The 13761-nt window shown below is 39.9% G+C and overlaps 1 protein-coding gene across 2 annotated transcripts in view; it reads left to right on the forward strand.

The window, feature by feature from the left end:
- The window catches only part of LOC136886368 (eukaryotic translation initiation factor 4H), a 170575-nt gene that overhangs the window by 114819 nt on the left and 41995 nt on the right, over positions 1 to 13761 (forward strand). The gene's annotated exons all lie outside the window — the stretch shown is intronic.

Genomic DNA, 13761 nt, shown 5'->3' on the forward strand with positions numbered 1-13761 from the left:
CACAAAGGCCACGGCTGCTTCCTTCCTACTCCTAGGCCTTCCCTATCCCATCGTCGCCAAAAGACCTATCTGTGTTGGTGCGAAGTAAAGCAAATAATAATAATCACTTTTGGTCCATTCTGTTCATGTGTCTGAATCACAACTTTTTCACAAAGAGGCTGTTTCATTTGGATTTTTTGATGGGTCATTCTCTTCTTCTTGTTTCGTGTAGGCAGACGAAGGACCATGATATTAAACTATTGAGTTTGGTGTGCCCAGCAATTGCGCATCCTCTCGCTGTTTTTTTCTTTCCCGTCCTTTGTCCAGAGCATACCTGTCTTCCTTCTGGGTGGTTTGTCCTGGAACCTCTTTTGTTCAAGCATCCTCCTGACAGATGTCCAGTCTTTTAAGTCTCTTTCTGTTCATCCCAGTTTCTGCAGATCCTTGTGTACTTCCATCAACCATGGTGACTTGCTCTTCCTCTTTTGCCAGTAAGCGAGAAGCTGGTTATTCAGCCTGGCATGATGCATCCTGTAGACATGTCCATAAAATGATAGGCGTACCTTCTGGACTATGTCCATGATTTTTTCACAGTATTTGTAGAGCTCTTGGTTGGGTCACCCCTTTGTATTCATTCCCTTCTTTGACTGGTCCTAATATCTTCCTAAATATTTTTCTCTCCTGGATTTCGAGCTTGTCCGTGAGTCCCTTCCTGTTGAATATTAGACATTCTGAAGCAGAGAACGCTTGAGGGCAGATGATTGTCTGGTAGTGCTTCATTTTAGTGTTTTGGGAGAGACATTTTTTTACTGTAGGTGTTCTTGGTCAGTTGGTATGCCAGTTCTAGCTTATTATTTTATTTTGGAACCTCTCTCTTCTTTGTTTTCTGCAGTATTGGCCTCAGGAACTTCATTTCTTCTATCATCTCTACTGTTAATGGTGCAAGTTTCAAGGCTCTATGTTGTTATTGATAAGAGTTCTTTTGGTTTTCATAGGAATTTGTTTGTCCCAGAGGAGATTTCTGGTGTGGTAATAAAACAGAGCACTTTTCTAAACCTGAAAGAAGGCTATCTATATCTTGTTACAATGCTGCCAAGATACTGGACTTGGTTAACTTCCTCCAGTTTTGCTGCATTCATTTTTTTTAAAGATTAATTTTGGCTCAAACTCCTTGAATTGGCGATTGCAGTAGTTAAAATTTTGCTGCACTACTTATGAGTTCTGTATGTTTTCTCCTAGTAAATTAGTTTGTAAAACCCACTTCTATTATTCCTAGATGTGTTCTTTTCCCTCATAATTACAGTAATGATCAACATTAAGGTTGGTCTCCCAAATGCTGTATAACCAGGATATGGGAAACACATCCGTATTACCGGGCAAGTTGGCCGTGCGGTTAGAGGCTGTGAGCTTGCATCCGGGAGATAATGGGTTCGAATCACACTGTCGGCAGCCCTGAAGATTGTTTTCCGTGGTTTCCCATTTTCACACCAGGCAAATGCTGGGGCTGTACCTTAATTAAGGCCACGGCCGCTTCCTTCCAACTCCTAGGCCTTTCCTATCCCATCGTCACCATAAGATCTATCTGTATCGGTGCGACGTAAAGCCACTAGCGAGAAGAAACATCCGTACTGCCTAGAGATTTTGAGTTTTTTAGTTATCAGTCTGGAGAGTAACCTTATGAGCTCCGTTGTAGGTTGTTTTATTTTAAGAAAACATTTTAAAATATTGGCGGTAGGCTGTCTATTGTAACGGCCGCAGGGTTTTGAGGGTTTCCTAGACTTATGTATTAAATTGTTTTCGCTGTTTCAGCTAAAATTTAAATTCTTTCGGCAATATAGGCATTCTACACAAACACTAAAAGTGTTTTAAAATTTTTCTTTCCATGTACACGTTGTGGAGGAACTTAAGTCTACGTTAAAATCCTTGGCAATCCCAAAATGAAATGTTGCATGGCTTTTAGTGCCGGGATATCCCAAGACGGGTTTGGCTCGCCAGGTGCAGGTCTTTCTATTTGACACCTGTAGGCGACCTGCACGTCGTGATGAGGATGAAATGATGATGAAGACAACACATACACCCAGCCCTCGGGTCATTGGAATTAACCAATTAAGGTTAAAATCACCGGGCGAGTTGGCTGTGCGCGTAGAGGCGCGCGGCTGTGAGCTTGCATCCGGGAGATAGTAGGTTCAAATCCCACTATCGGCAGCCCTGAAGATGGTTTTCCGTGGTTTCCCATTTTCACACCAGGCAAATGCTGGGGCTGTACCTTAATTAAGGCCACGGCCGCTTCCTTCCAACTCCTAGCCCTTTCCTATCCCATCGTCACCATAAGACCTATCTGTGTCAGTGCGACGTAAAGCCCCTAGCAAAAAAAGGTTAAAATCCCCGACCCGGCTGGGAATCGAACCCGGGACCCTCTGAACAGAAGGCCAGTACTCTGACCGTTCAGCCAACGAGTCAGACAATCCCAAAATGAGGTAGGATTATACCAAGCAGTCAGTATAAAGAATGAAGTTCAAACTGAAAGCAGTGGATATCTTCGAGTACTTGGGAAACACAATGAATGATTACACTATTAAAAGAGAAATAAGTTCAGGAATACAGCAAGCTAGTGGATTCTGTCAAAGGGTAAAAGATTTGGTATGAAAGAAAGAAGTAAGAAAAACTCTACAATATTGACCTATGCTCCTAAGATGTGGACAATAATCACCAGGGAGGAGACTAGAATACAGGCATTGGAAATGAAGTTGTTCAGAAAAATGGAAGGTAAAGCATGAACGGACAAAAACAGAAATTAGTTCAGAAGAAAGTTGGATGATGGAGAGGAGACCAGATAGGAAAGGCTCGCCTCAAATTATTTGGGCATCACAAAAGAATGAAAGCAGGCAGAATTCTAAGAGTAAGTCTGGAGAAGAGAAGCGAGGGAAAGAGGCAAAGGAAGAGATGGGTCGACCAGGTTAAGGACGATATTGGAAGGTGACAAGTAGAGGTGGAAACAATATGTAGTAGGACCTCGATTATCCATTGTAATGAAGGGGGAGAGAGGAATAGATGATCAGAAAAGACGCGTAGTTTTATGTACTTCCAAAGAAGTCTGCAACTTTCTTTTGAACTTTACTTCCAGCAATTCTTTTTCTGATGTCCATTGAAATTCTGCAGTGTAAAATAATGTCCAAGAATGAAGTGTCATCTCCTCACTCCACAGATTGCATGAGAGTTTCTGCTGGTTCAAGTACAGTTTATAGAGGAATACGGGATCAGGCTACAGTCTCTTCTTCCTCACTACTGCCCATGGCCACCAGTTTGTTGATTTCAGTTATTCTAACTTTTGTTTCAATGTCCAATACTTCGCATTTTCTCTTCTTAACTTGTTCTGAAGACATGTTGCAGAAGACATTTATGGGTAAAGTGTTAACTGAAGCTAATTTGACTACAGTTGAAGAGATGAAACCTTGTGATTTACTTTTTCAAACTTTTGTGGATGATGGTCGCTAGACTGGTCTTCACAGCAGCCAGTAAGGCACTTAACAGATGAAAACACCATGTGTTGTGAATGGTAGTTGTAGCCTCGCACGAGGTCTTTTCTAGGATGCTTTATACCTTACAAGAGACCCAACACTTTAGTATATTCTAGCAGGTATATAGAATTTTAGTTAGGATTATTGATTGTTTAAAATATGGAAAGACTGTCTAATAATCTGATGATTAGTTAATCAAGAGACAGATAACACTAGGTGACAACAGCAAAAAGAAACTCATTTTAATAGCCGGAGAGAAAATAATATTATTCTAGACCAATTTTTCATGTATATTGCGGATACCTTCCATTACTTCAAACTGCATACAGATTTTAACTTGCACATAATATATTAAATTAATGGAGATGCACATACATTTAAATGTAATCAATGCAACAATACACTTGTTTCACAAGAAAAAATTAGTCCAGACATGCATATTATTACTTATGACACAATAATGATAATTGAAAACAGGAATAGTTACGTATAAAAGTGAACATAACTGGAGCAAAACTGCCAACTTTCCCGATTTAGGCGGGAGACTCCCAATTTTCGACAGTTTTACCCGCCCCCCGATTATTCTATTATTTCTCCCGATTTTAGCTTATTTTTTGGTGGTGACTTCAAACATATGTTTTCAAATCCCACCATTTCAGCTTTGTACACCAGTGGCCGTAAGTCCTTTGCTCATTGACTGCTTTCAAATGAAATATCAACGTTTATTAATACAAGAAATGCGCATGAATATGCGATGTTTATTGAAACCTGTATATCGATTGTCAATCTCTCGTTCTCGCATGATGAAGGGAATGGTTGAGATTTCCCAAAACATGTATGGTTTAATAAATAATGTTTCTTTCATTTAATGAGTGTATTGATCAAGGCGGATTTAAATAAACTATTATAAATAGTTATATTGTACATTTAGACCAGTCAATACGGACCAAACACAATATTAACCTATCATGGTTAAGTTTATTAACAGTGCTATGTTCATGTTCGTTCACATCAGTCTAGTCGATTCTAGAGACTAGTCGCTAGATTAGGAGTACTTTTTTTTTTTTAGTTTAGGGACAGAATTTCAAAGATAGCGACTAGTGACTTTTCTAGAGATTTTAGGAGCCGTTTGGAGACAATTCTAGCGAATTTTAATTTATTACTTGATAAAAATAGCATTGTGCTTTGCATAATCACTCAGGTGCTTGGTGTAACATATTAATCTATGCATTTGCTAAGTAATGGCATCTATGTGCATAATTCACATGTGTGGAGCATGAGTTAGTACTATTTTCGGAAGGCTTATCAGAGACCGATCATCTCACTCGCGTACTTCCTGTAAGGGAAAAGAGATGTTCAATTTTTAGCCCTGTAGCCTCGAATAGCAACAGTCAGGTTTTGAGACAATAAGTGTTATAAAGTATACCATAGTATTCCTGTATTGCACAAGACATGTAGAATAAGCAGTTTTGACCAATTGTATCTCCTGATTTTCATGTAAAAATTTCCTGATTTTTGGGTTTGTAAAGTTGGCAGGTATGCTGGAGGCTAGAAGTGTTTAGCAGATGATGCCTTTTATGCTCTTTTTCTTGAGTCATTGCAACATACACAGTAATCTGACATCATGGATTCATTCCGAAAGCCTTGGCAGCGTTTCTCTATTGACTTAATGTCTTGATGAAACCTTTCACCCATCTCATCACTGCCATCATCATCGAGGTTGGCTGGAAAAGGATCTAAATGCATATGCATGGAATGAAGTTTAAGTGACATACGGCAACGTATTTGTTTATTCATATCCAGTAATTCCTGAACTCCCCGTATGCAGCCCGGAGACTTTGTCCCTAAAAAGTTCATACTCCGCCACTTGAAGCTTTTCCAAGTTTTTCACTTCAGTCTCGTCCAGTTTTATTGAAATTTTAGAATCTGCAATCGCTCCCTGTTCTGTAGACTAAGGTGAATTCTTGTAGTTTAGTAGCTGAAATATAGTAAAATGTTTCACTGAAATACTGGAATCCTTTTGAATTTCTTCTTCTAAGTGTCTTTGCTAAACCAAGCTCTACATTGAGAGGTGGAAGCAGAACTTTTCCTGGGTCAGCTAGCGGAATGTGCTGGACGTTTTCTTCTCGTGGGTTGTCAGAGTTTCTAGATTTCCATTCTCAGTTGACATAATGTTCACTTGTATTTCTAACTGTCCCTTAGGCGAAGGAAGCAGCACAACAGATCTTCACAGACATGCTACTGGTGGAGATTGTATTGAATTGATTGCAGTACTATGTTCATATTTTCATAGTTTTCTTTTCAATGAACAAAGTAAGCAACGAATACAGAAGGCTTTAAACTGCCATAATGCAGAAGAACGGCCTTCGAACTTCTCTGGGAAGAGTCTGTAAACAGTCTCCAGTCTGATGTAATAGTTTGTTGTTTTAGACCCTCAGAGAGAGCATGCACATTGTTGTAGAAAACCATTGGGCCATCTAACAAAAATAATTTTTCTAAAGGCTTTGTTTTCTGTAATGGCAGGTTCTGGCTTCATCTTTAACAAGACTTTTACCTTGACCCTAGGGATTGTTCAATTCATGTTGGGTAAATTGCTGGTTTGGAACCAGACATCTCAGGAATATTTTTAGGATCAGAAGCACATTCTAATTTCCCATTACTAATACCTATGTCACATTCCATTTCCTGGAAATTTTCAATTTCATTTTTTGGAGGTTGATAAATTGACCATAGTAGGTGCCATTTCCTCCTGTATTGACTTATATAATCTCATTAAAAACTATTTAAAATAGGTTATTAGAGAAATCTGCCTTGCCATTATTCTTTATTTAAATCATCATCATCAGTCTGTTTACTCATTGCTGAGCGTCTTGTATTGGCAAGGTGGATCTTTCCAGCATCCTATTTTAAATAGTTTTTATAAGATTTTCTGGAGGATTCAGAATTGGTAAGCTGTCGTTTTGCGGGACTGGCCTCCTTGCGGATTCCTTATGGTACGTGATTTTATGTTTGTTTCTTGCTGAGAAACCCGTAATATTTACACAACAAAAATAACTGTCGTCAGCATGATTTTTCGGTTTCTGCCATATCATTAGGATGGCAAATGGCATTGGTATTTTCTTCTTTTGCATCCAGTCCCCCAAAGCCATTGAACAAGGTTTATATACTATATGTGGTGGCCACCCTTTATCTTGATCACCAGAGTGCAGTTGATACCATTTCTGAAGCTGTGAAGTGATTGTTCCCTATTGTGATTTCTGAGTGAAAGAACTGCAAGTGTAGCAGAAGTTGTTGGGATCATGCAGACATTTTCAGGGCATGATAAGTGATTTAATCTGCAACAGAATAAACCTTATTAGTACTGGTACTTTCCTAGAGTTTATCCAAATAAATTACTTTTTTTAGAATCTGTAGGCATATGCTTGAATTAAATTAGGGGATATAGGAAAAACTCCATGCACTAGTATAAGATACAGAGCCACTCTCCTTATTGATTTGATGTAGATAATATAGCACCACAAAATCTTGCTAACAACATCACACAAGATGTTTTTAACTCATTGTAATATTCTTTACAGTATTTTTTTCTGCTAGGTAAAATGTGTTGCAATCAGTATACAAACTGTGACTGCGGGTGATTAAGATGAATCGTTGTTGTCGGCTGAAACTCGTATCCAATTAAACCTAATTCTTCAGCAGTTTACATTTTCACACTCACAATGCTTTGTGAATTATGTTTCATATGACTTAGTAGCCCAATCTGGGCTAGGGGAGGGCAGGGCTGAGCTTGACGGAGCTTCCATGCTTGTCGTTAATCCTCGTCGTCATTCCTCTCCAAATACCGTAACCGACATAGAAACAGTGTGGCATCAAAGTGTATGATTCTCAGCAAGCATATCCCAGGATTGAGTGTGGATTACAGCTGTTTTCGTTGTATGCTTGAGCTGATCCGTGGAACGCCTCAAAGGGGCTCCAGGAAGTCTTGTGGCCAGAGCAGAGTTCACTATACAGGATTACAGATGATTACATATGGAGGAAACGTTTAAATGCCTGGGGAGTGAATTAATGGAGAATGCTCGACTGGATGCTGAGATTAGTAAAAGGATTCAAGCTGGAAGTTGTTTCTATCATAGTGTAAGAAATATGTTATGGGACAAAGATGTGCCAATGGAAGCAAAGGATACTATGTACAAGATGTATTACGTACCCATAACAACTTACGGAGCAGAAACTTGGACAATGACAAAGAAGGATGAGAGTCGAATACAGGCAGCCGAAATGAAATTCTTGAGGAGTATGATACAGAAGAGTAGAAGAGACAAAATAAGGAATGAGAAAATCCGGGAAGAAATTGGAGTGGAGAAAATGAATGATAGAATAGAGAAGAACCGACTAAGATGGTTTGGGCACATAAAGCGAATGAGCAACGATAGAATGCCAAAAAAGGTGATGGAAATGCAAATCCAAGGAAGGAGAGGCCGTGGACGACCACGATTGAGATGGAAGGATACCATCCAACGCAGCATTATAGAAAGAAACCTGGACTGGGACACAGTGTTGGAGGAGGAGTGGTGGAACGACCGAAGAAAGTGGAGAGGAACCATATTTGCCCCTACCCGGCTACAGCTGGATAAAGGGAAATGATGATGATGATGATGATGATGACATATGGAGGAAAAGGACAAAGATTGCTGTATCTATGACAGGAAGTGTCCGGCTCTGTGGCTAAATAGTTAGCATGGTGGCCTTTGGTACAAGGAGTCCCAGAGATTCGATACTAGCCAGGCCGGGGATTTTAACCTTCATTTGTTAATTCCAATGTTTCGGAGGCTGGGTGTAATACTTCAGTATTAGAAATCAGCACATGTAGGGCCCCCATTTTCACAGATGCACAGGTCGCCTATAACGTGTCAGCTCGAAAGACCTGCACCAGGCCTCTCTAGAGGCCACACATCATCATCATTATTATTATTATTATTATTATTATGACAGGAAGTTGTGCATCAACATAAGATAGAAATGTGAGTGCCACGCAGTATAAGTCTTGCAATCAGCCGAAGAAAAATACGAGGGGGGATCAAATATAAAAGGGACTTTTAATTTAAATTCATTTATTGAAAAACACGAGGCAATTACAATTTATTTTTCCACATAGTTTCCTGCTTTGGAAATGCATTTGTCCCAGCGCATGCGCAGCTTTTTGATACCCTCATTGTATAATGAACAGGGTCGTGTTACCAGCCAGTTGCGCACAAAGTCTTCCACACTCGTCATCTTCAAATCGTTACCCTCCTAGAGCTTCTTTAAGTGGTCCAAACAAATGGAAATCGCTGGGCAATATGTCTGGGCTGTAAGGAGGATGATCAGGTGTAGCCCAGTGCATTTCCTGTAGCTTGGACACAGTTAGAGCTACAGTAGGGGGCTGCACATTGTGATGATTGCTTGACAGCTCCAATAACTGATTCCGACTTGTTATGCAATTTCTGATACTCTCAATCGTCATCAATAATGTCTTTAACCGCACATATGTTTTCGTCTGTAATGCTGGTCCGAGGATGGCGATCTTGTTGCTGATTTTCCACACGTTCTCATCCTGCCTTGAACTTTGTATGCCAGGCAAACACGCGTCCTTGACAATGTTTGCTCACCGAACTGTGCAGTCAATCTCTGGCAAATTTCTGCCGCTGTAACTCCTTCACGAGCAAGAAATTTTATAATTATGCGTTGCGCAGTGGAGAGGTGCACCTGTTGCTCCGGCATTGTGAGCATTACTGACAAAACGGTGGGAAATATCTAACAGCACACACTCCCCACTCCTAATAGTCCCGCCTAATCATAGCAGAAGCGCGGGGCCAGTCCTACCAACTATTGATGTTCAGGAACGAAAATCTTGTTTATATTTGATCAACCTTCGTAAACAAAGCGGAAAATAGAAATAAGTAGAAAACTATACGTGATAGGACAAAAGTGAAATCGGCATATCAATCTCTACCTCACAGTGACATTTATTTCTTTCGGCGAAAATTCATTGTCCACCAGTGTAATCGAGGTACTATACTTAGTGAAGGAACTGCATATGTAGCAGAAGTTGTTGGGATGATTTAGCTCCTTTCAGGACATAAGTGATTTAATCTGCAACTGAATAAACCCTATTCGTACTGGTACCTGTTTCCCTAGATTGAATGGGAAGAACAAAATGGAGGTCAGTGATCCTATGCCCAACTCAAGAGCTTCCTCAACAAGGAGAAGAGGTGTAGTATAAGTAATGGAGTATTAAGTCTCTACATCTTTCCATGCCATATGTTTTCTACATCATTACTTTTACTGACTACCCTCTCCTTTTCAACAAGAGCACTTGTCAAAACTCCACAACTGAGGCCACCATGGATCGACATCAAGCAACGTTACCAAGAATCCTAAAGTATGTATACTTCCTTCCCCATTGCACTACAGCCCTTGAAGGGCCTGGGCCTACCAAGCGACCGCTGCTCAGCCCGAAGGCCTGCAGATTACGAGGTGTTGTGTGGTCAGCACGACAAATCCTCTTGGCCGTTATTCTTGGCTTTCGACACCGGGGCTGCTATCTCACCATCAGATAGCTCCTCAATTCTAATCACGTAGGCTGAGTGGACCTCGAACCAGCCCTCAGGTTCAGGTAAAAAATCCCTAACCTGGCCGGGAATCGAACCCGGGTCCTCCGGGTAACAGGTAGGCACGTTACCCTTACACCACCGGGCCGGCTAAAGTATGTATACAGTAACTTTAATTTTGTAAACCTGTGGAAATTTTAAAAAATATATATAAATAATAATAATTTGCAGTGTGAACTGCAGAAATCTTAGCATCAGCAAATTAAAATTATTTCCAAGCTTTTTGTAACGCTAGGAAGATTTGCCTTAAGTAAGGCCTGTTCTTGTATTCTGTCTGCTAAATATTCATCGATGAAGGGAAACATTCCTCTTGAATCTGTTCGTTAGGAGCTCAGCTATGATAAACAGTTTCCCTTATTTCATGATGTGTTTTCTTGTGTGTGTCATCTAGATATTTGGTCTCATTTCACAACTCTTCTCAGAATATAAGACCGAAAATATCTATCCTGGCTGATTTCGACTCTAATTGTTTTGGGGATATGGTGTATTTAGTGATAGTCATTTTCTTGAAGAACAAACAGTGGTATGCCTTACTGACTTCTTCAAAATGATTATTAAGAATGACACAGTAGCAGTAATCTGGCAGATCAATGTAACATTTCCAGTTTAGAGAGGAAGAGGACACATACATGAATGCTCAAATTACAGGCCAGTCCACGTCTGCGCCATATATGTTCTCGATGCAAGATTACAAAACATCATCACTGCCTAACCTAACCAGTGGGGCTTTATTAACATCGGACACCGTCCATGCACTTTGTCTTCTTGTATGTTGTTGGGCTTAGTTTTAACTCCGTACCGAATAACCACACCGTTTGGTAATGCATCACTTTGTCTATTGACGGAAAGACACTATGAGAAGACAGTTCACATGGCCTTTCCTGATTTGACAGGGTACTGCATAATCTCCTTTGGCTGGCAATGAGACTACACAATATACCTGAAGACTATGGCAAAGTGGTGAAACTTCCATATCAAAAGTCTCCAAGATAACTGCAGTATGCAGCAGGAATGTTCAGTACCTTCTAAATCAATCTTTCTGTCCATCAAGGATCAGCCTTCACCCCATTGCTATCTGTACTCTCCATGAACACCATAACAAATTACATCAGTACGAGGCATCTGTGGACATTTATTATACTTTGACAGTGTCCTGCTAGCTAACAAAACACATAAGGACATCGGAACAGCAAGTGGAAGATGTGTCTTGAAGAATTCGGGATGAAATTAAACCAGATAACACAAGAGTACCTGGAAAGCGGCGACCAGACAAATGGCACAATTGCTATTAGCCAGGTTCAACCCAATAGAGACCCAGTTCAAATACCTGGCACCATGCATCACCTTGGACAGCAGTACAGTTCCCTTTGTCTAGACAAGAGTCTTTGCTGCATGGATGAAATGACATCAGGTTAGTTGAGTCCTGTGCAATAAGAAAATTCAATTGCTTCTAAAATCTTAGTCTACCACACAGACCAGTATCACTTTATGGAGCTGAATGCTGGCGTAGAACATCGAAGCATGAACGGGCACTTCCTGAAATGGAAATGAAGATGCTGTGATGGTCCAACAGCTTGACTCGACTCGATCATATCAGGAACAATGATGTGCTGAAGAATTTCACGCTCACGAAAGTATGAGCCTGTACTCTGTAGCAGTGAAACCTCAACTGCTGAACCTGGAGAATTGGCGACCTCAAACACACTGGCTCGACCAGGTGAGAGATGACAGGCAGCTCACGAATCATAGTCCCCAGGATTCTATGAATCTATTGAAGTGGAAGAACCTTGCAAGAAGGTAGACCCACCTTAATGGGAAAATGAAAAGATGATGATTCGGCAACGATAATCCCTGTACTACTTGCTGCGGTTTTAGAGGAGATTGGACAACGTTCAACTGTTTTCAGAAGTTGATAGGACATTCATACTATTGTATATATTGTTCCAGTGTGGTTTGGCAAATACCCAATGCCATTGAATTATCTCTGAATCCCTCCCACTTTTTCCTACTGTCTCAGAATTACTCAACACACATAAGTTAGGCTTTGTTAAAGGAATTCTTGTTCCAAGATAATGTAAAAATAGAGAGCCAAATTTTCACAAAAAAAAAATTAGAATAAATTATTGAACATAGTCTTTTGTAATTGAGTATCCTTGACAAATTTCCATTATGAAATTTCGCCTTCCCACCTCTTTCCAAAATTCATGTGTGACGCCTGAAATAGCTCACGATTTCCCATTTTTGTCTCGTAACAGGTCTCATATTTGTTGAGTCGAAATATTTTCATCTATTTGTAACTGAGGAGTGCAATATTCTTTTGTACAATAATCGAGGTTCCACTGTGTTTAGTGCCTCCTAAACATGTTTGCAATGTCTTATACCACTGGTGGGACACAAATGTTCTCAAAAACCATTATATACCACCAGTGGTACATGTTCATCTGATGATTCATCTCTCTTTGCTTTCTCAGCATATTTTCCAGGGAATTTAATTCTTGTCATTTGGTACAGTAAAACTTGCTCAAAGCGGAATCGCAAAGGACCCAGAAAAATTTCCAAATTAGACAAGTGTCTGCATTACACAAAACATCAGAGTTTTTGCCTTAAAACACTAAACAGTTTAAATATTATGTAGAGCTTAGCCTACGCATGACGCTCATCTATCCAGATTGATGTACGTAGTACAGTTGCATACTGATTTGTTAATCATTATTATGCTTTATTATTATGTACAGAATGATACACAGTATATCATTTTGGCACTATCACAACACTATATTATACTATTTCAGATCACTGGATACACGCTCCTTAAACTTATTTCTATCATAAAACTCTGTACTTAAGCTTTCTTCCACAGATCAAACAAACAAATTTGTTTCCTTTTCTTTCTATTCGTGTCTTTCTGAATGCAGTCCTGAGCTGAATACATTAGTTCAAGAAGAGTGGAAGAGTTAGATGTATTGGCTAATTGCTTTACGTCACAAAGGCACTGTGGGGCTGTTTATGGGTTCGGATTTTGTTTTCTTCTTCATCTTCTTGCTCGTCTCCTTTTTCTTCAGTCTTCCTGTCATTCTCGGCGTTTCTCACTGCTAGAAGGGCTGTAGCTGATTCGAAAATGTTGTGTGTCGTAAATTCTTGCTTGACACAAGTTGGATACTGTCCAAGTGTTTTCAAGCACTTTGTTTGGTCCACCATCCATATTATCACTCTCCAAACGCGTGCGTCATTTTGTCCAAACAATGACATTGATCACACCAGCACCAGAAATGCACAAGTATTGCACGTAGGACTACATCAGTTCCTAACATTTTCTTCATTGTACAAGTAGATTTTAAAGAAATCTTTCATTTTTCGTTCCCGCATTATTCAAAAGTAAGAACATTGTAACGCTATAAGCTTTGCCGGTACAGAGAAAATATTCCATAGTGGACAAGTTTCCGCTTTGAGCTCGTCTTACTGTACTAGGAGTCATAGTGTATGCTGTGATTATAGGTTATGCTTAGTGGCAATAATATGGGATGTAGATTGACAAGAAATAACTCCCAAAACCATAAATAATGGCTGTAAAACTTGTTGAATGTATAAATTTCCTTAATCTTTTACCAGCTGGA

The sequence above is a fragment of the Anabrus simplex genome, chromosome X, assembly GCF_040414725.1.
Source record: "Anabrus simplex isolate iqAnaSimp1 chromosome X, ASM4041472v1, whole genome shotgun sequence".
In the NCBI taxonomy this organism is placed as follows: domain Eukaryota; kingdom Metazoa; phylum Arthropoda; class Insecta; order Orthoptera; family Tettigoniidae; genus Anabrus; species Anabrus simplex.